This window comes from Corythoichthys intestinalis, chromosome 20 (assembly GCF_030265065.1).
Source record: "Corythoichthys intestinalis isolate RoL2023-P3 chromosome 20, ASM3026506v1, whole genome shotgun sequence".
In the NCBI taxonomy this organism is placed as follows: domain Eukaryota; kingdom Metazoa; phylum Chordata; class Actinopteri; order Syngnathiformes; family Syngnathidae; genus Corythoichthys; species Corythoichthys intestinalis.
The window spans coordinates 22,955,208-22,975,337 of NC_080414.1; positions in this window are offsets into that span (position 1 = coordinate 22,955,208).

Here is a 20,130-nt window from a genome sequence, read left to right on the forward strand (position 1 = left end):
GATGAAAATGGAGGATGGAGAATGGCTTGGGGGCGGACCAGGGGAAGGGGGGGTTGTCGTTGTGTGGCCCCTCCTTTTCCTGTGGTGCTACCTGGACCACCTGGAGGTTGGGAACTTTTTGATGACAAAAATATGGCGCAATTGTGTGATTAGTTGAGATTTTTCAAAAACAAGTACCACAATGGGGGACATCTTAATTAGTGTCCGTGATAATATTTTTCTTTTTTTAAAGCGTTCTGATGTAAATATTTAGAAATATGTAATTTAAGAGTGTCATTAAAAGCGTAATAAAAAGGACTATCGTGGACAATTGGACAGGCTGTTGAACAAATGCTGCCGTTTTGGTTAGCAACAGCAATGCAATGTAGGTCGGCTGTAAGCCATAGTAAATACCTCTAGGTACAGTATTCTGTTTTTTGATCATGAAATTAAATATACTGTAATGTTTAACTGTCGTTATGTGAATGCAAATGAGTGTATTGCTCCAATGTTGGTCTTACTTCAAGAGGCTGGTTCTCCGGCACATCAAGGACAGTCTCCCCTCCGTACTCGACCCTCACCAGCTCACCAGTCATCACAGGGCTGCGTGCTGACCCCCCTCCTGTACTGCTACTACACCTACTACTGCAGTCCAATTCACAGGAGCAACACCATCGTCAAGTTTTCTGATGACACCACATTGGTTGGACTGATCTCACAGAGAGATGAGGCAGTCTACAGAGAGAGTCCACAAACTAAGACAACAATCTGGCCCTGAACACCACCAAAACCAAGGAGGTCATCATGGACCTCAGGAGGAACAGTACCGACCCGCCGCCCCTGTACATCAATGACGAGTGTGTGGAGAGGGCCCACACCTTTAGGTTCCTGGGAGTCCAGATCTCAGATGACCTCTCATGGACAGAAAACCGCTATTATAAAAAAGGCTCAGCAGCGTCTGCACTTCCTGCGAGTCCTCAGGAAGAACAAGCTGGATAGGAAGCTGCTGCTGGCCTTCTACCACTCATTCATTGAGAGCCTGCTAACATACTGCATTTCTCCCTGGTACGGGAGCTGCACTGCCGCAGACAGTGTGAGACTTCAGAGGACAGTCAAGGCAGCACAGAGGATCAAACATCCTCAAGGACAGCTGGTTTCAAGGCGTTTAAACTGCACACCTCTGGGAGACACTATAGGTGTTTAAAAGCCAGTACAAACAGACTGAGGACAAGTTTCTTTGCTAAAGCCATCTCTACCCTGAACTGCCATATGTAACAACACATCACCCAATGTCCAATATTCATTTACATGCAATATTCTATGTGCAATACTACTTACATGCAATATTAACGTACAATGTTCATTCAATGCCTGCACTGTCAACTGCTGCTACTTCATTTCTATTCATACATATTCCAAGTGCAATACTCTTTACGTGCAATATTAATGTGCAATATTCCAATGCCTTCATTGTCAACTGCTGCTACTTCACTTCGATTATTTGCACTGCCTGAACATAGGACTACCTCATACACATTTTATATTTATTTAGATTGTATACTTTTATATTTGCAAATCACTTTTGACATTTTTACTTGTCCTGCACTGTAAGGGGAGATGCTCCACAATTTCATTGTATAACTGTATAATGACTATAAAGGGCTTTTTCTATTCTATATTCAACTGCAGCATACAACACTACCGTTTTGATTAGCAATTGGCAATGACAACTATGACGTGACAATTGTTGGAATATTTTCTTAAGCAGTGTGGCTTTTTTAAACACCCATTTTTAAATGTATTTTTTCACAACCAGTTGGTACAATACAGTTCATGTCAATTGAAAGAATAATTTTAATCAAAAAGGACAATTGTGGAGTGGTCGCGTCAGCCTGTCTCCCAATTTTTCCGATGTTGCGTCACATCCTGAAGTGATTGAGATAATCCTCTCATCAGACACAATTAAAACAAATCTAATGGGATCAGATTTAGGTGAAGCGGTGAAGTCACCTCAAGAGGCCAATTCAATTATTGCCATCACAAAGGAGATATGTTGAGAAAGTCAGTGATTCATCAGTTTAAGAGCAGAGATGAAAATATTTATCGGAGGATATTGACGGGCTGACGTGCGTAGACTGCTCCAGTGATGAAAGCCCATCCATAAATTTATTGATAGTAGGAGGTTGAAAGCACTAAAATTAGATAAAGCATTTTCTGCCCCAGGCCAGTGCGACGAGAAACTGACTGTGATAAACGTCATAGTGTCTGTCATTAGCTGCTATTGTTGGTTCTGTGAAACTGAATAACCAACAAGGATGTCCTTGTTGCGATAAATGTACTCATATTCCAAGTTCGAAATAGCATATTGTCGCTGTCCAAACCATCTGAGTTTTTTTTTTTTTTTTTAATCTACAACAGAAACAATATTTATTTTGCGTCTTAGTTGGATAAAAATGAAAGCATTTAACCTGTGAACAAGAGCGATTTTTTTTTTTTTTTTTTAACATTTTCGAAATTCCTTTAACATGTTCGCTTTTTTTATGATGCCACAAAATCAATTCAGTTGTACTGCAAATTACTGCAGAACAAAGAGTGTGAGAAGCATCAAAATGCCATTAGCACAAAGTGAAGCAGTCTGAGCTCAGGTAATTAGTTTGACCTGCAGCCAACTGATAAGCTTAAGTGATATAATAAAAAGATAGGAGGGCACAAGGACACAATGGTGTTTTCTGAACATCTGGACACTTTAATTGAGGATAAATATTGTGGTTGAGTTTTCCCACAGAGTAAAGGAGATAGTTGAGTTTTTGTATTTGATTATGACTAAAGGTACACCAAAATGCAAACTTTGGGGCGAATGACAAATATGGATCATCCCTTTAGACTTGATACTATGATTCATACAGTACATGCAGGCAGAAGTCAGCACTTTCTAAATGGGGCCTTTTTAAAAATGCATGAAGGGAGGAGGATTCCAGCAATCCCTCTGTGAAGATGGTTTTTCTTTTTTAATGTTGATATTTATACCCCGCCATATAAGCGCAAAGAAAGGGAGCTTGAAAACCAGATTCTGTAGCTAACACTTGTATGCGAATGCAGGAATGCTAAGAAGATTAGTCAGACAGTGATTAAGTAATTACAATTCTGAGATTTATTTTTAATGGAAGTTGCAACCATTGGAGCAGATAATGTTTTTTAAAATCACATTTCCATTTTTCCCCCTCGCTGCACTGTTATCAGCTCATTAGAGTGGCACAATCTGAGAATAATTTATAATTGAGCTCAGCTTCTGTTGCTGTTCATTTATTTTCTTCTTTTCTGATGAAATCGAACTAAACCTTTTCTGTAGCACTGGTCTAACAGCTTTTTAAATACATTTTGTCCCGCAGGAAAGGATGGGATGTGAATTCATTTGAGCAGAGCTTCTACTTGCATCATCAGAGAGTGTGGAATAAAAGCAAGCACTACTACACAAAGTGTATAGTAGTATGTGTACCACTACTGATATACAGGTTCCCCCTCGTGGTGCGCTAAAGAATAACTGAATTGGATGTTTCAAGCTGTGCTTTTGTAACAGTGGCTAACCATCAATATTATTTTTATGAATAGGATAAAACCTATTACGCTGTTGTATTTACAGTGCTATGAAAAAGTATAAGAACCTTTGGGAATTTCTCACATTTCTGCATAAAATCACCATCAAATGTGATCTGATCTTTGTCAAAATCACACAGATGAAAAAAACTGTCTGCTTTAACCAAAACCACCCTTATAGGTTTTACTATTTTAATGAGGGTAGTATGCAAACAATGACAGAAGGGGGAAAAATAAGTAAGTGAACCATCACATTTAATATTTTGTAACACCCCCTTTGGCAGCAATAACCAGACGCTTCCTGTAGCTGCAGATCAGTCTGGCACATCGATCAGGAGAAATCTGGCCCATTCTTCTCTATAAAACTGCTGTAGTTCAGTCAGATTCCTGGGATGTTTGGCATCAACCGCTGACTTTAAGTCATGCCACAGCATCTCAGTTAGGTTCAAGTCCGGACTTTGACTTGGCCACTCCAGAACGTGTATTTCGTTCTTCTGAAACCATTCTGAAGTTGATTTACTTCTTGGATCATTGTCTTGTTGCAGAATCCATCCGCTTTTAGCTTCAACTGTCTGACAGACGGCCTTAGGTTTTCCTGCAAAACACCCTGATAAACTTTTGAATTCCTTATTCCATTAATGATTGCAAGTTGTCCAGGCCCTGAGGCAGCAAAACAGCCCCAAATCATGATGCTCCCTCCACCGTGCTTTACAGTGGGGATGAGGTATTGATGTTGGTGAGCTGTTCCATTTTTCCTCCAAACATGACGTTGTGTGATACTCCCAAACAATTCAAATTTGGTTTCATCAGTCTACAAAATATTTTGCCAAAAACTTCTGTGGAGTGTCCAAGTGCCTTTTTGCGAACATTAAAAAAGCGACAATGTTTTGTTTTTTTTAGACAGCAGTGGCTTCCTCTGTGGAGTCCTCACATGAACACCATTCTTGGTCATAGTTTTACATATAGTTGATGTGTGCACAGAAATATTGGACTGTGCCAGTGATTTCTTTAAGTCTTTAGCAGACTCTTGGGTTCTTTTTTCTTCACTGAGTATTCTGCGCTGAACTCTTGGCTTCATCTTTGGTGGACGGCCACTCCTTGGGAGAGAAGCAACAGTGCCGAACTCTCTCCATTTGCAGACAACCTCTGACTTTCGATTGATGAACATCCAGACTCTTAGAGATGGTTTTGTATCCTTTTCCAGTTTTATACAAATCAACAATCCTTGATCGCAGGTCTTGAAACAGCTCTTTTGGCTGAGCCATTATGAACATCAAGACAATGCTTACCAGATTTGTGTTTTATAGTGGGCTGGGCAGCTTTAAACCACTCATCAGTGTTCGGGCACACACCTGACTTAAATTGTTTGGTAAAAATTGATTTCAATTGCTCTTTAAGTCTCCTTACAGAGAGGGTTCACTTACTTATTTTTCCCCCTTCTGTCATTGTTTACATGTTATCATTAAAATATGAAAACCATAATTGTTTGGGTGGTTGTAGTTAAAGCAGACACTGTTTTTACATCTGTGCGATTTTGATGAAGATCAGATCACATTTGATTGTGATTTTATGCAGAAATGTGAGAAATTCCAAAAGGTTCAGATACTTTTTCATACCGCTGCATGTTGGTCATTATGGTGGTACATGGGCAGCTACGTATTGTCAATTTGGAAATTGGTGTTATTTATGGTTATAACATGCTTGCTTTAACCACTGAAAATTAGAGATAAAATAAAGTAAAACTACTCATGCTTTGTGTCGTATGATAGACTGTATAGGCATTTTTACATTAGCGACTGCATGTTAAAATGAATTTAATATCAAACATATGCACATATTTCCTGCTTTCTGGTTACAGTGTTTTCTCACTTTTCAATTAGTGGTAGCCTTTCATTGTAGAATCACAAAAAAGAACATAAAAAGACAATACACAAAAGAGAAAATTAGATTTTTATGGATTTTTAATTGAAATTAATACTGTACACTGCTGACAAACATAATCAGAAAATTTGAGCATTTAGTGTCAATTGAAAAAGGAGGAATAACACTGTGTACCTTCTGAAATCCCACACTGAATATTGTATTTGCTGGCGCGCTTTCACCCTTTTATCGACCCATTACTCCGCTTCAAAGCGAGTGTATTTCACTCAGACATTCAATCTGACATTCATTGCTTTTCTCGGCGATGTAAGAAAACATACACCCCTACACAAACTCATCGCGACACACAAAATACAAGCTAAAAATGAGGCATCAAAATGTTCATGGGAACACATTACACAGCAGACTTGTCTGCCATCACTGGTTCATTTACACTTTCAGTGAGGACGGCGCATGGATTATATGACAGAAATCCAACAGCACACCACAAAACCAAATGTCGCTAAATGTACTTTCACTGAAACAATCTCATCCCAGTTACATTTACTCACAAATTTACTCTAGTATGAAAGAGGAGCTCATTTATCTGAATTTGCTGTAGGGGCTTTGGCAAACTCACCTACTAGTCCTTCTCAAAAAATTAGCATATTGTGATAAAGTTCATTATTTTCTGTAATGTATTGATAAACATTAGACTTTCATATATTTTATATTCATTACACAAAACTGAAGTAGTTCAAGCCTTTTATAGTTTTAATATTGATGATTTTGGCAAAAAAGTCAAGAATTTCCAGGCGTATGCTGGAAATGGCAGAAGCGCCTGACCTGGGCCACAGAGAAGCAGCACTGGACTGCTGCTCAGTGGTCCAAAGTACTTTTTTCAGATGAAAGCAAATTTTGCATGTCATTTGGAAATCAAGGTGCCAGAGTTTGGAGGAAGACTGGGGAGAATGAAATGCCAAAATGCCTGAAGTCCAGTGTCAAGTACCCATAGTCAGTGATGGTCTGGGGTGCCATGTCAGCTGCTGGTGTTGGTCTACTGTGTTTTATCAAGGGCAGGGTGAATGCAGCTAGCTATCAGGATATTTTGGAGCACTTCATGCTTCCATCTGCTGAAAAGCTTTATGGAGATGAAGATTTCATTTTTCAGCACGACCTAGCACCTGCTCACAGTGCCAAAATCACTGGTAAATGGTTTACTGACCATGGCATTACTGTGCTCAATTGACCTGCCAACTCTCCTGACCTGAACCCCATAGAGAATCTGTGGGATATTGTGAAGAGGAAGTTGAGAGACACCAGACCCAACACTGTGGATGAGCTTGAGGCCGCTATCGAAGCATCCTGGGCCTCCATAACACCTCAGCAGTGCCACAGGCTGATTGCCTCCATGCCACGCCGCATTGAAGCAGTCATTTCTGCAAAAGGATTCCCGACTAAGTATTGAGTGCATAGCTGATATAATAAATTGAAGGTTGACTTTTTTGTGTAAAAAAACACTTTTTTGTATTGGTCGGATGAAATCTGCTAATATTTTGAGATAGGGATTTTTGGGTTTTCTTGACTTTTTTGCCAAAATCATCAATAGTAAAACAATAAAAGGCTTGAATTACTTCAGTTGTGTGTAATGATTCTAAAATATATGAAACTCTAATGTTTATCAGGACATTACAGAAAATGAACTTTATCACAATGTGCTAATTTTTTAGAAGGACCAGTATTTGCAGATTTTTTTCTCCCTCAAATATTTCAAACATTGTAAGTTGTTTCAATTTAAGAGCACTGCTATGCATGGTTATATTTATCTATTAGGCATAATAGTTTCAGGTGCAGTGCCCTCCATAATTATTGGCACCCCTGAAAAAGATGTGTTTTTTGGCTTCTAATATTTTTTTTTCATTCAAATAATATGGGACCTTAATGGAAAAAATTAGAAAAATCCAACCTTCAATACAAGTGCATTCATTCAGTGCGGAAAAAATCCCACATAAAGAAAAAATTATTTGACATCAAATAATGTGTGTCACAATTATTAGCACCCCTGGTGTTAATAGTTTGTACAACCCCCTTTTGCCAACAAAACAAGGTCTGGGGACTGAGATGGCCATGGGAGGAGCTTGATTTGGTGTCTGGTGAACCATTTCTGTGTAGATTTGGCCATATGTTTAGGGTCATTGTCTTGCTGAAAGACCCAGTGACAACCCATCTTCAGCTTTCGGGCAGAGGGCAACAGATTTTGATTTAAAATGTCCTGGTATTTCAAAGCATTCATGATGCCATGCACCCTAACAAGGTTCCCAGGGCCTTGGGAAGCGAAACAGCCCCACAGCATCACTGACCCACCCCCATACTTCACAGTGGGTATGAGGTGCTTTTCAGCATGCGCATCTTTCGTGGCACGCCAGACCCACTTAGAGTGTTTGTTGCCAAAAAGCTCAAAAAAAAAAGAACATTTTTTCCCCACTGAATGAATGCAATTGTATTGAAGGTTCGATTTTTCCTTTTTTCCATTAAGGTCCCATATTATTTGAATTTTTTAAAAAAAATTATTAGAAGCTAAAAAAACATCTTTTTCAGGGGTGCCAATAATTATGGAGGGCACTGTATTATGCTTTCTGTGTGTGTGACACAACTCCTATTTCTTTACTCATATTTCAGCAGCTAAGGCATGTTTTACAAATTGGGTTTCCTTTAAATTCTAATGTAATTTACAATTTTGTGTACAGGAAATTCCATTAGAGTCCAATATCTTAATCAAGTGAGAGACCACCATAGGAGACCACCCCCTGACTACCACTACCACAACTATAGGAGGCATTCATTATGCTCACACACAGTTCAAGGTAGCCCACAACCGTTATTGACTGACCGCCCTAAGGCCATTATCTCATTCTGCTGCTTTGTTACCAGATGGAACAGGTCAACATTGGCACACAATGCAAACACATGCATCTTGTATGTGTGTGTGTGTGTTTGTTTGTTCTCATTTTTCTATCTTCATGTGGCACAACCAGATGGATCACATCACAGGAAGTAAGAAGGAGAAGGGGGGGGGGGGGGGTGAATGATGGCTGAAAATGGTACATTCTAGTGGATGTGATTAGTAGTACAAACTGAATGCGAAGAAGGCTGACCAGCTAGATTTAGCCAATCAATAGTGCATCTTTCTCACTTTTATTGATTAGCTGTAAAGCGTGTGCACTTCTTGGAGAACATGCATAGAAATGAAAAAAAGACTTGTTCCCGTATTTGATTTTTTAAATGAATTTGAACCTTTTGAACCTATACATGTCACTAACTAAAATGATTGGGAGTTTAATATTTCAAACTAAGACAGCTATTGCAGCAAAGAGGGGTTGGCAAATACAATTTTTCTCTAAGATACTACTGTAATTTATCCTGTTTAGTAAGCATATTTTTGCAAATAAATAAATAAATAATAATTTTAAAAATGAGGGTGCATATTATAAACGAGTGAATGCAAAATTAATAGCATTTGTCATATTTTATTGGCATTTACTGACACCAGTAAGTTGAGAAAAAGGTGCATTTCCAATGACAGCGTGCACTAGGAAATGCTTGGTTAAGTGTTTTTTTCCACCATTTTACAGGTGAGACGCACACCCAACATAGACGGCCTCATTATGGAGAATTGCACTGACTCGCTGATGAAGTGGCGAAGCAAAGTGCTTGTTTCTGGCTCAGTTCCTCTTTGTATTACAACCTGAGCATGGCTGAGCCGCTTGCTTTTTTTATTTATTTTTTTACAGCCTCTTATTGGCTGTCTCTAGGGCCCCGTTTAATGTGGGTGCGCTTCACGCAAGCAGGCAGCTGTCAACGGGGGAGGTTTGGAACACAGCACGGCCAGCTAAAATGTGACATCTGGGATGCTGTGTGAGAAGCGACATAGCTCTATACATTTTGGTAATCGGGTCACATGGATTTTAAGCTTTTTGTGTTTGGGTGGTGTAACGAAAGAGGTGAGCTCAAGAAGGAGAGGAAGAGCGACATTGATGGCTTAGGCCAAATGATGCATGAGTCATGCTGGGTGATGACAGGTCGATAGTTTAGTTAAGCCAAGCCAGTGTCGTGTTTTACATTATCTACCCAATTAAAGCATTAATGATGGCAGTTACCGGTAAGCTTTTTTTTTTTTTTTTTTAAAGTACATTTTTCATTTTGTCATGCACAGAGGTGGCAAAAGTACTCACACTGTGCTTAAGTACAGATCATAGAGCCTTGATTTAGGAATTATATTTGCTCCATGACATTCAAATTAATAGAAAGAAAAATCTACCTGTTCGAAAATAAGAAAAATAGAGTTCAATAATAATATTACAAGAATAATATTGCTTTTCTTCATGGTCATACATTTGTGTTCCACAGAAAGAATGAAGCTACTGGAGCGAAGCTGACTCACTGCGGCAGTTTTAATGTGCTGAATCCCAGGCTGAGAATAAAGCATCTTTTATTATGTCGCATTCCTCACAGGAACTAGTATTTTTGTGTACCTTTTTTTTTTTAACCTGATTGTTGGCATCAGCAGAGTCACAAATATTTTTTTGTACATGCATTATGTTTTATGTGTAAATGAGTTACCTGCATGAACATGTGATGATTTGCCCCACATAAGCGTAGGCCTGCGCTTTCCATTATCTACGAATCATAAAACTGCCATGTGCATTTCTGTTTGTGTGCGCTGCAGAGATGACATTATAGTCATTTTATTATTGAATCACAAAGCAAGATAAAAGGCTGCAGTGTCCACGTTGAATAAGCAGAGGAAGATAAGCGCCTGTGACGGCAGCAAGAGTGGGCTTCCAAGCATCTATGCAGCAAGGCTAGAAAATTGCAAAATTACCGTGTAATTACCTTAAAAAAAAGGATAAAGCAAGTAAAACAAGTGTATTGTTTAGAAAAATACATTATTTTACACAATTGAAATAAGCTTCCACAGATAAGCCTTATAGTTTTGAGAAGGTGTAAGTAAATTTCTGTGGGTCGCAGACTCTCAGAAAAAGTTGTATATGGGGGCGACAGAGGAGAAAGTGGTCGAGTGGGTTAAAAGGTCTGAGGTTTGAATTTGGCTCCCGCTTATGCACGTTGTTGTCGTGTCCTGTTTCAAGACACTTAAATGTACATGTAGAGCATTTTGTGACGCCTGTCTGTGAAAGGCGCTTTATAAGTAAAGTTGCTTTGCTTTGTATATTAAAAAAGATTTAAAAATCATACATTTTTATCTATTTAAGATGGGGGGAAAAAATTCTTGCAAAAAAAACATTTCAAATGTAGTTGAACAAGATAGGTCACATTAAAAGGTGCAAAGCGCTTCCAAATCATTTATCTTGATCTCATTTGCTTATATCCCAAACAATCTAAGAACAGGGGTTTGTAGACTTTTTCTATCCACTCTAGATGTCCTCGCATGTCAAAGTCAGCTTGCACGTTGGATAAAGAGTCATGACAAGGTTGGGGGAGCATCTGGCAGCTCATGAACCCTTCAGGCAGGCTACGATGGTCACACCCATTCCATAATAAGCTGCTTCCTTTCCTTTCATCATTACTGCAGCTGATACTGGCAGACTAAACAATGAGACCACCTCAGCTTCTCTCCCTCACCAATATTGGCCTTTTTCTTAACGTGTGTCGATTTATCAGTCACTTTGTGAATTTTTAGCAGGCCTTGCAGTGCTGTTTAATCACTACCTGCGTGTGGTTTTGTGGTTGGCATGGCAACAAGTGATATTAGCATCAGTTAAAGCACAAATGAAGATCTCAAAAACAATGTTTTAAAAGAAATTAAGTTTGCTGACTGAAACAACATGCTTGCAAGTTTATGTTATATATATATATATATATTTTTTTTACAGAGTTGAATATAAGTACGATAGACATTACTCTCCACTGAAATTAAGTCAATATTAGGTGGGTTGTCTATGTGGATAAATACTGTCAATGCCTCGCCACCAATGATGCGTGTTCAGAATTAACCCATCCCAAATATAACTCACGCTAAATAGGAGTCAGCACACAACTGTCACAATTTAAATTGGCTCTAATTAACTCATTGGCTGCCATTGACAGGGATGAATATCCAATCCATTTGAATGAGGAGGGTTGAAATGAATGGCCATGTTTCAGTGCCACTGACAGTGCCTTCAACTCCTCCAGAGCTCTGCGGTTAATTCGAAAACCCGTTTCGAGTGTCCATCTTTGTGTTTTGCGTATGTAGGTGGAGCCAAATGACTGATGTGACCATGGTGGAAACACTTCAGCACACATACACATAAGTATACACTCATTACACACACACACACACGCACACCTGGTTTTTGTGTTTACTTCTCTCACTGGGTAAGCAGAATCCTTTTGCCCTGGAGACCTGTCCTCTCATGCAATCACCGTCATTACCACCTAACGTCATCATCCCACATCTGCTCACGAGCACACTAATAACCACTTAATGCCATACATTAAATCTGAAGATGGCCACTGATTTGATGGCGCATTAGTAGTCTATGTGGGCCGACTGCTGTCTGGCCCGACCTGATAACAGCAGTGTGTATCCCCCAAACTAGGGCTCCATTGATGACTCACACTTGAAAGGCAAACTATTGCACATCACAAGGGGGCAATAGTAAAAATAACAGTGTGACGTGAGTCGGGACTTGCTAATAATATCCAGCCAAGCTCAGGCCACAACATTAAGTACACCTACACAATCTAATGAGATAAAAAGTAAGACGTCTGACGAGGAGATATCCAGCCCAAAACGTTGCAGTGTTTTGCCTGTCTGTTCATGAACTGTCTACTGTTACAGGTGGTCATCTGGTTCCATTCCTTTCAGGAGGGGCCTTGTATCGCAAAAATAAAAATGGTAAATCGGATTATTTATAAATTTAAGTACCACTGCAACGCAACTGTATATTCCAACTTGTGCATCCAGTCTATAAACAACCTCAACTATTACTCATTGCTCCCATTCATCATATCATGAAATGTAAATAATGATAGTGGAATTGACCTCACTGGGTAGAGCTAGATTTTACTGTTAAAGCCAATGCGTAAAACACCATTATACAAATTGCACCATCAAGCATCACACCACGTAAAAACACATTTGTTCAGCTATTATGGATCAGCTTCTTTTCTAACATAGACAAGTCACCATTGTGGCTGATAAATCATGACCCACTGCTGTGATAACAAATAATGCTTCACGTGTGCGCCTCCACCATTTTGAAGACACTTGATAGCATCTCACACCTTTGTCAAACTATGATTGCTTTGCAAATGTCAGATTTTGGTGCATTGTGAAATGAGAGTGCTCTGCTGTATACAATGTATACACATACAGTACACTTTACTGTATATACAAAGTATATATAGGGCAATCGTGGGCACGGACTGTCCCTGCAGGGTGAAACATGGCAGAAAAATGAGGTTAGCTCTAAGAGGCAGCCACCTACCCCCCCTGCCCACGCAAATCGGGTCAGAACCAAGCCCGGGCTATGGTGACGGTGTCACGACAAATATGTCACACACTCAGCAGGAAAAAAATGCTTGGTTGAAGGGTGGCAGAGGGGATAGGTTTGAGGGGGCTCTGCTGAGGCGTGTGAACTGACAGTTGCCTTCAGATGTAAAGGGCAACTAAAGGGCGGGTAGGAGAGAAGTCAGTTTTTAAATTCTTCAGTACTCACAAGCCACTTCATTAGGAATAACCAATAACAATCCTGTGGATACTCGGGGAATGTAAGGGTGGCCAACTTTTGTACAAAAAAAAAGTGTATGTCAGAAAACACAGACAAGACTGAAAAAGCAGTTTCTGCTCTTGCACTCCTCTTTAAAAGAAACTGCTGTATTTTCAGCCAAAAAAATGTGTTTGATAGAACAATATGTCTATATGCTGCCATAGCAGATTCATGGCGCATTAAGCCCCCGAACTATTTTTAATTTGTCCGTTTTACCCTGAAAACCCCCCTTTACAGACGTCGCGCAACCGCTTTTGTTTCAACCCAGCCATAAAACGAAGGTAATTATTCAAAATGTCTGTCGTTTTTAGCTTAGAATCATGAATTGATGTCTCATATTTCGTAAAAAAAAAAAAAAAAAAAAAAAAAAAAAAAAAGACTTAAAAAAATTATTCACTCACATATTTTAAACTTTTAAACAAATTTTGTCACAATGAAAAAAATGGCGTCTGTAAAAAAGTCATGGATATCTACCTCATAAATATCGCTTAATTGTATTTTTTTTTTTTTTGTTACTGTCGCATTTTCTCCGATATGTTAGATGATAAATAATCGATGCAAACAAAAACAAAAAAATGGGGGAAAAAACGTTAAAGGGGTAAATATATGAAAAAGAAAATCTCAACCACTCCTTGATGTCTGCGATTTCTGCATCCCGATCCTTGTTATATTCCCATATTTCACCCATAAAATCCCCCAAAAATCCAGATGTGGCCATTCACAGCTGTGTCTTGACACTCAGTGATACATGCTACATGGAGTTTTGGGATCGAAACAAGGGACGTATGCGATAATATCTCGTTAAAGTCATGGCGTCTGTAATTCTGCTCTCGCGTGCTCTCACCTCCAGATAGGGTTTTGCTGTTTAACTTTTTTTTTAAATGAGATTTTAGGCTTTCCAATGATGTATCACACATGCATATCAGCCAATTTTGAATGTTGGCTAAATTATTGAGGGTCTCAGAGCGGAACTTCAAGTCGCCTGAGTGTTTTATATACTATTAGGGCTGTCAAAATTAACGCGTTAACGCGCGGTAATTAATTTTTTAAATTAATCACGTTAAAATATTTGACGCAATTAACGCACATGTCCCGCTCAGACAGTATTCTGCCTTTTGGTAAGTTTTACAGCAAGGGTTTTTGTGCTGTCTAACAGCGAACTCTTGTGGTCGCTTTGCAACATGGTTTGTTTTCTTGCCAGTTCAATATGGCTGCTCGACGTCTCTGTTGTGCTTATATGATCCTTGGACAAGATTTGTCCGTAAGTATGGTTGTTGTAAAGAATGTACATATTATGTTAATTAGCGAAATGTTATATTTTTTGTATGAGACGCTTTTTGTTTATGTTTAGTTAACCTGTATAGCGTGCTAAGCTAACGTTGTTGCTAAGGCAATGCTTGTGTACTTTTTTTTTGTAGTTTTAGGACGGTCTAAAGAGGACAATGGTTTGAGGCCATTTTATTAATAAATCAGATGAAAAAGGAAGAAGTCTGATTATTAAGGCGTCGTTCACTAGCTGTCTAGCTTTGGAAAAAGTAGACGCTTCGGAGTGAGGACAGCAAAGACAGATTTAAATGTCAGTAGAGTGAAATGCCCACTACAGTCCTTATGTACCGTATGTTGAACGTATATATCCATCTTGTGTCTTATCTTTCCATTACAACAATTTATTTTACAGAATATATATATAATTCACAGAAAAATATGGCATATTTTATAGATGGTTTGAATTGCAATTAATTGCGATTAATTACGATTAATTAATTTTTAAGCTGTAATTAACTCGATTAAAAATTTTAATCGTTTGACAGCCCTAATATATATATATATATTTTCTTTTTCTTTTTTTTTTATTTCACAAATTAAGCCAAAAAATATTTTGGCCCAGACCTCAACCCTATTGAGAACCCAGTGAGATATTTTTAAAAATTTACAACGATGAATTTGAGAATGAGGTACAGGTGGAAATGCTCCACAAAATTAGAAATTCAAAAGGTGTTAGAAAGATATCCAACTTGTGCTTCTATGCTATTTTGATTACACATTGGTGTGAATGCAAATGTTTTCTTGCACAAATAAAGTGCCTTATGAGGGTTGTTGCTCAGTCCAGTACAATGTTTATCACCTAACGTCATTTGGAATGCGGTCCATTTATATTTATCCTAATGAGAACAAGTGCTATAGTAAACTGATGGGTCAACATTTTACTTAATATTTGCAAGTCACAGATTCAGGATTAATGAGAAGAAATAACAAGCAGCAACGAACAAATATTGTGTTGCCATGAACGCCTTCAGGCGCTGTTTGGGGCAATGCAACAGAGCTGTCGGTAACCTGCGGTTTTAATGACGACAGCAGACAAAAAACAGCCTCCTAATGAATTTAGGCCTCGAAGAACGAATGTAATTACAACCTTGGAAAACACACCGAGGCGCTTGTTCCCTGGCTGTGGTATGTTTACTGCGTGTTGCACAACACTAACATGCCTCGCAGCACATGCGCAGCTACTACGTTTTTGCTTTGTTTAGTAGGATGTATTTACTGTTTTTCTTTGTTTTGCCAGTGGGATGCATAATTGATCCACTGCTGAAAACCATAGAAGAACTCATACTCAAAGCAGTATCGTCACACGCGACGTTGTCCGATATGGTCAAAATGAATTGCTTTGTTGCGTTCAAAGACGCGACCAACCTTAAAGATATTCATTAATGAAAACAACAATTAACAACTAACAGTGTTTTTCAATTACAGTGGGGCAAATAAGTATTTAGTCAACCACCAATTGTGCAAGTTCTCCTAGTTGAAAAGATTAGAGAGGCCTGTAATTGTCAACATGGGTAAACCTCAACCATGAGAGACAGAATGTGGCGAAAAAAACAGAAAAACTCATTGTTTGATTTTTAAAGAATTTATTTCCAAATTAGAGTGGAAAATAAGTATTTGGTCACCTACAAACAAGCAAGATTTCTGGCTGTCAGAGAGGTCTAACGAGGTGTAACGAGGCTCCACTCGTTACCTGTAATAATGGCACCTGTTTTAACATTATCGGTATAAAAGACACCTGTCCACAAGCTCAGTCAGTCACACTCCAAACTCCACTATGGCCAAGACCAAAGAGCTGTCGAAGAGACACCTGTCCACAAGCTCAGTCAGTCACACTCCAAACTCCACTATGGCCAAGACCAAAGAGCTGTCGAAGGACACCAGAGACAAAATTGTAGACCTGCACCAGGCTGGGAAGACTGAATCTGCAAGAGGTAAAACGTTTGGTGTAAAGAAATCAACTGTGGGAGCAATGATTAGAAAATGGAAGACATACAAGACCACTGATAATCTCCCTCGATCTGGGGCTCCATGCAAGATCTCACCCCGTGGCGTCAAAATGATAACAAGAATGGTAAGCAAAAATCCCAGAACCACACGGGGGGACCTAGTGAATGACCTACAGAGAGCTGGGACCACAGTAACAAAGGCTACTATCAGTAACACAATGCGCCGCCAGGGACTCAAATCCTGCACTGCCAGACGTGTCCCCCTGCTGAAGCCAGTACACGTCCAGGCCCGTCTGCGGTTCACTAGAGAGCATTTGGATGATCCAGAAGAGGACTGGGAGAATGTGTTATGGTCAGATGAAACCAAAATAGAACTTTTTGGTAGAAATACAGGTTCTTGTGTTTGGAGGAGAAAGAATACTGAATTGCATCCTAAGAACACCATACCCACTGTGAAGCACGGGGGTGGAAACATCATGCTTTGGGGCTGTTTTTCTGCAAAGGGACCAGGACGACTGATCAGTGTAAGGGAAAGAATGAATGGGGCCATGTATCGAGAGATTCTGAGTGAAAATCTCCTTTCATCAGCAAGGGCATTGAAGATGAGACATGTCTGGGTCTTTCAGCATGACAATGATCCCAAACACACAGCCAGAGCAACAAAGGAGTGGCTTCATAAGAAGCATTTCAAGGTCCTGGAGTGGCCTAGCCAGTCTCCAGATCTCAACCCCATAGAAAATCTGTGGAGGGAGTTGAAAGTCCGTGTTGCCCAACGACAGCCCCAAAACATCACTGCTCTAGAAGAGATTTGCATGGAGGAATGGGCCAAAATACAAGCAGCGGTGTGTGAAAAGCTTGTGAAGAGTTACAGAAAACGTTTGGCCTCCATTATTGCCAACAAAGGGTACATAACAAAGTATTGAGATGAACTTTTGGTATTGACCGAATACTTATTTTCCACCATGATTTGCAAATAAATTCTTTAAAAATCAAACAATGTGATTTTCAGTTTTTTTTCCACATTCTGTCTCTCATGGTTGAGGTTTACCCATGTTGACAATTACAGGCCTCTCTAATATTTTCAAGTGGGAGAACTTGCACAATTAGTGGTTGACTAAATACTTATTTGCCCCACTGCATGATATTACCACCAAGTAACTATTTTTCTGATTGCAAACATAATTAAATCTTTTCAAGAGCCTTAAAAATGGTCAGTTGTCTGTGTGCAACTATGTGCTTTTTGTACAAATTCCTACAAAATTTCCAAACGGTTATGATAAAATCTTCATAACCTTGTTCCCCCCACATGTCTTTCCCCTATCGTTTTTCCACTGTTGCAAGTTAATCTCATCCACAATTTGTCATGCTGCAGACACGGGCGTGAGGCGGTGGTGCTGAACACGATGCTGGTGCCTGTGAGCCTGAAATAAAGCCGAGATGACAAGCGGGTGCAGATGCGTCATCGCTTCCTTCGAAACACTCTCAACATAATAAAGAAAAAAAGAAAAAAAAAAGAAAAGAGAGCACGCGGGGCGATGACGGCGAGGCTCTGCAGTTGTTTCGGAGGTTTCTCCCCTAGCCTCAGGCTAACAATGCTATGTGTTGCAAAGCTAAAAGGGCAATGGGAGTGCAAAGTTAAGGCCTGGGCCATTTTGCTTGCTGTGAGAAAAAAAAAAAACAGTACAGTTGAATTTAATATATTTGGTGTGCTTAAATCATTGAACAATGATCTATGAGTTGTAATGCACTAAATATTGATTACAATACTTGATGATAAATCATTTCATGCCTCAATGGAAAGCTGTTATATGTGTGAAAAAAAGCTTACTGGGATACGCAAAATGATAAAAAAATGATTTGCTACCTCATACAAGGACAGCAACCTGCGTACAGATAGCACAAAGGAGATTTGAGTCGATGAAAAATGATAAAATGTTAACAATTAGTGCACTCACATAACCATATAGCCACCGAAGAACAGGTAGTGATTTATGGCAAAACAGCAGATTAGGAGTTCAATGACAAATTATTTTGTTTTGAACTATCAAGTGATGAAATTTGAAACCAAGTTGATAAATCAATTTGTCATTAATATTTTATCAGTGCAGTCCAGGGTGTCAGTTTGGTCATGGCAGTTGACTAGCAAATTGAAAATATTCTGTAACGTAGACTTCGTATTATATTAGCGGGACACGGGGCGCAGGGCCGGTTAATAGGGGGCCTATCTCCATCAAAGCTCACTGAGTGGAAACACAGACAAAGAGTTTTTTACGTTGAAAATTCTCGTGAATAAATGCATAAATCCCTGCATTCTTTATAGATAATACAGTAACAACTAGAGATGTCCCAATCGATCGGGATCACGTCATTTTCAAAGTATCGGAATTGGCAAAAAAATATCGGACATGCCTTTTTTTAATATATATATATTTTTTAATTAAATTGTTTTCTAATTGTATTTAACATTATAGACATAATATGTTACATTCATCCAGAGTCTTTAGTTTAGGCTCAAGGTAGGGTTATCAAATTTATCCCGTTAACGGCGGTAATTAATTTTTTAAAAAATTTATCACGTTAAAATATTTAACGCAATTAATGCATGCGCTGCAAGACCCACTCACGCAATGCCGCGTTCAATCTGTAATGGTGCCATTTTACCTATATATAGAGCTAAAAGGCAGCGTAAAATGAGTAGAGTGAATTTTGGCAGCCTTTGGAGCCTTTTTTTAATTGGCTAAAGCCTTACAATCCCTCTCCCTACGATTAGAAATATTGTGGGAAGCAATGTGGGGAAGAAAGGTAGTAATTTTTTCTTAACACCCTATGCAACCCAACGCAGAGAAGATATATCAATTGGTACCACTACGCACAGTCATGGTTCCACTTCCCAACATGCATTTGGGCATGGCTACAATATCATTTACTGAACGCTCAACAAATACACTAGATGGCGATATTTAGTGACAATATACAAAGTCACATTTATCCTTTAAGAATTACAAGTCTTTCTATCCGTGGAGCCCTCTCACAGAAAGAATGTTAATAATGTAAATGCCATCTTGAGGATTTATTGTCATAATAAAGAAATACAGTACTTATGTTCTGTATGTTGAATGTACATATTCGTCCGAGTTTTATTCATTTTTTTCTTAATGCATTGCCAAAATGTATATGATCGGAAAAATTATCGGGAATGATTGGAATTGAATCGGGAGCAACAACAAAAAAAGCAATCGGATCAGGAAATATCGGGATCAGCAGATACTCAAACTAAAACGATCGGATCGGGAGCAAAAAAACGATCGGAACAACCCTAGTAACAACGTAATCTTGGTTAAAAGCAAAAAAACGGGCAGTTAGCATTTACAGTATTTTACATAAATATTGCAAATTAAGACGCCAATGACGTAGTTGTTAATTTCTCCCATTGATTTTTTTCACAACGTTTCAAAATGCATTCATGGTACAAAAAATATTATAATTACCTTGAATCCTCGAACAAATCACTCCTGAGACAATCCTACCTGTTTGTATGCGGTACAACTTTCATACTTTTTCAACCTGAATCCGGCGTTGGATCGCTGCATGTGTTTGAGAATAACTACGACCGACTTCGACCGACTGAAGCGTAGTGTGGGAAGGCCCCCTAC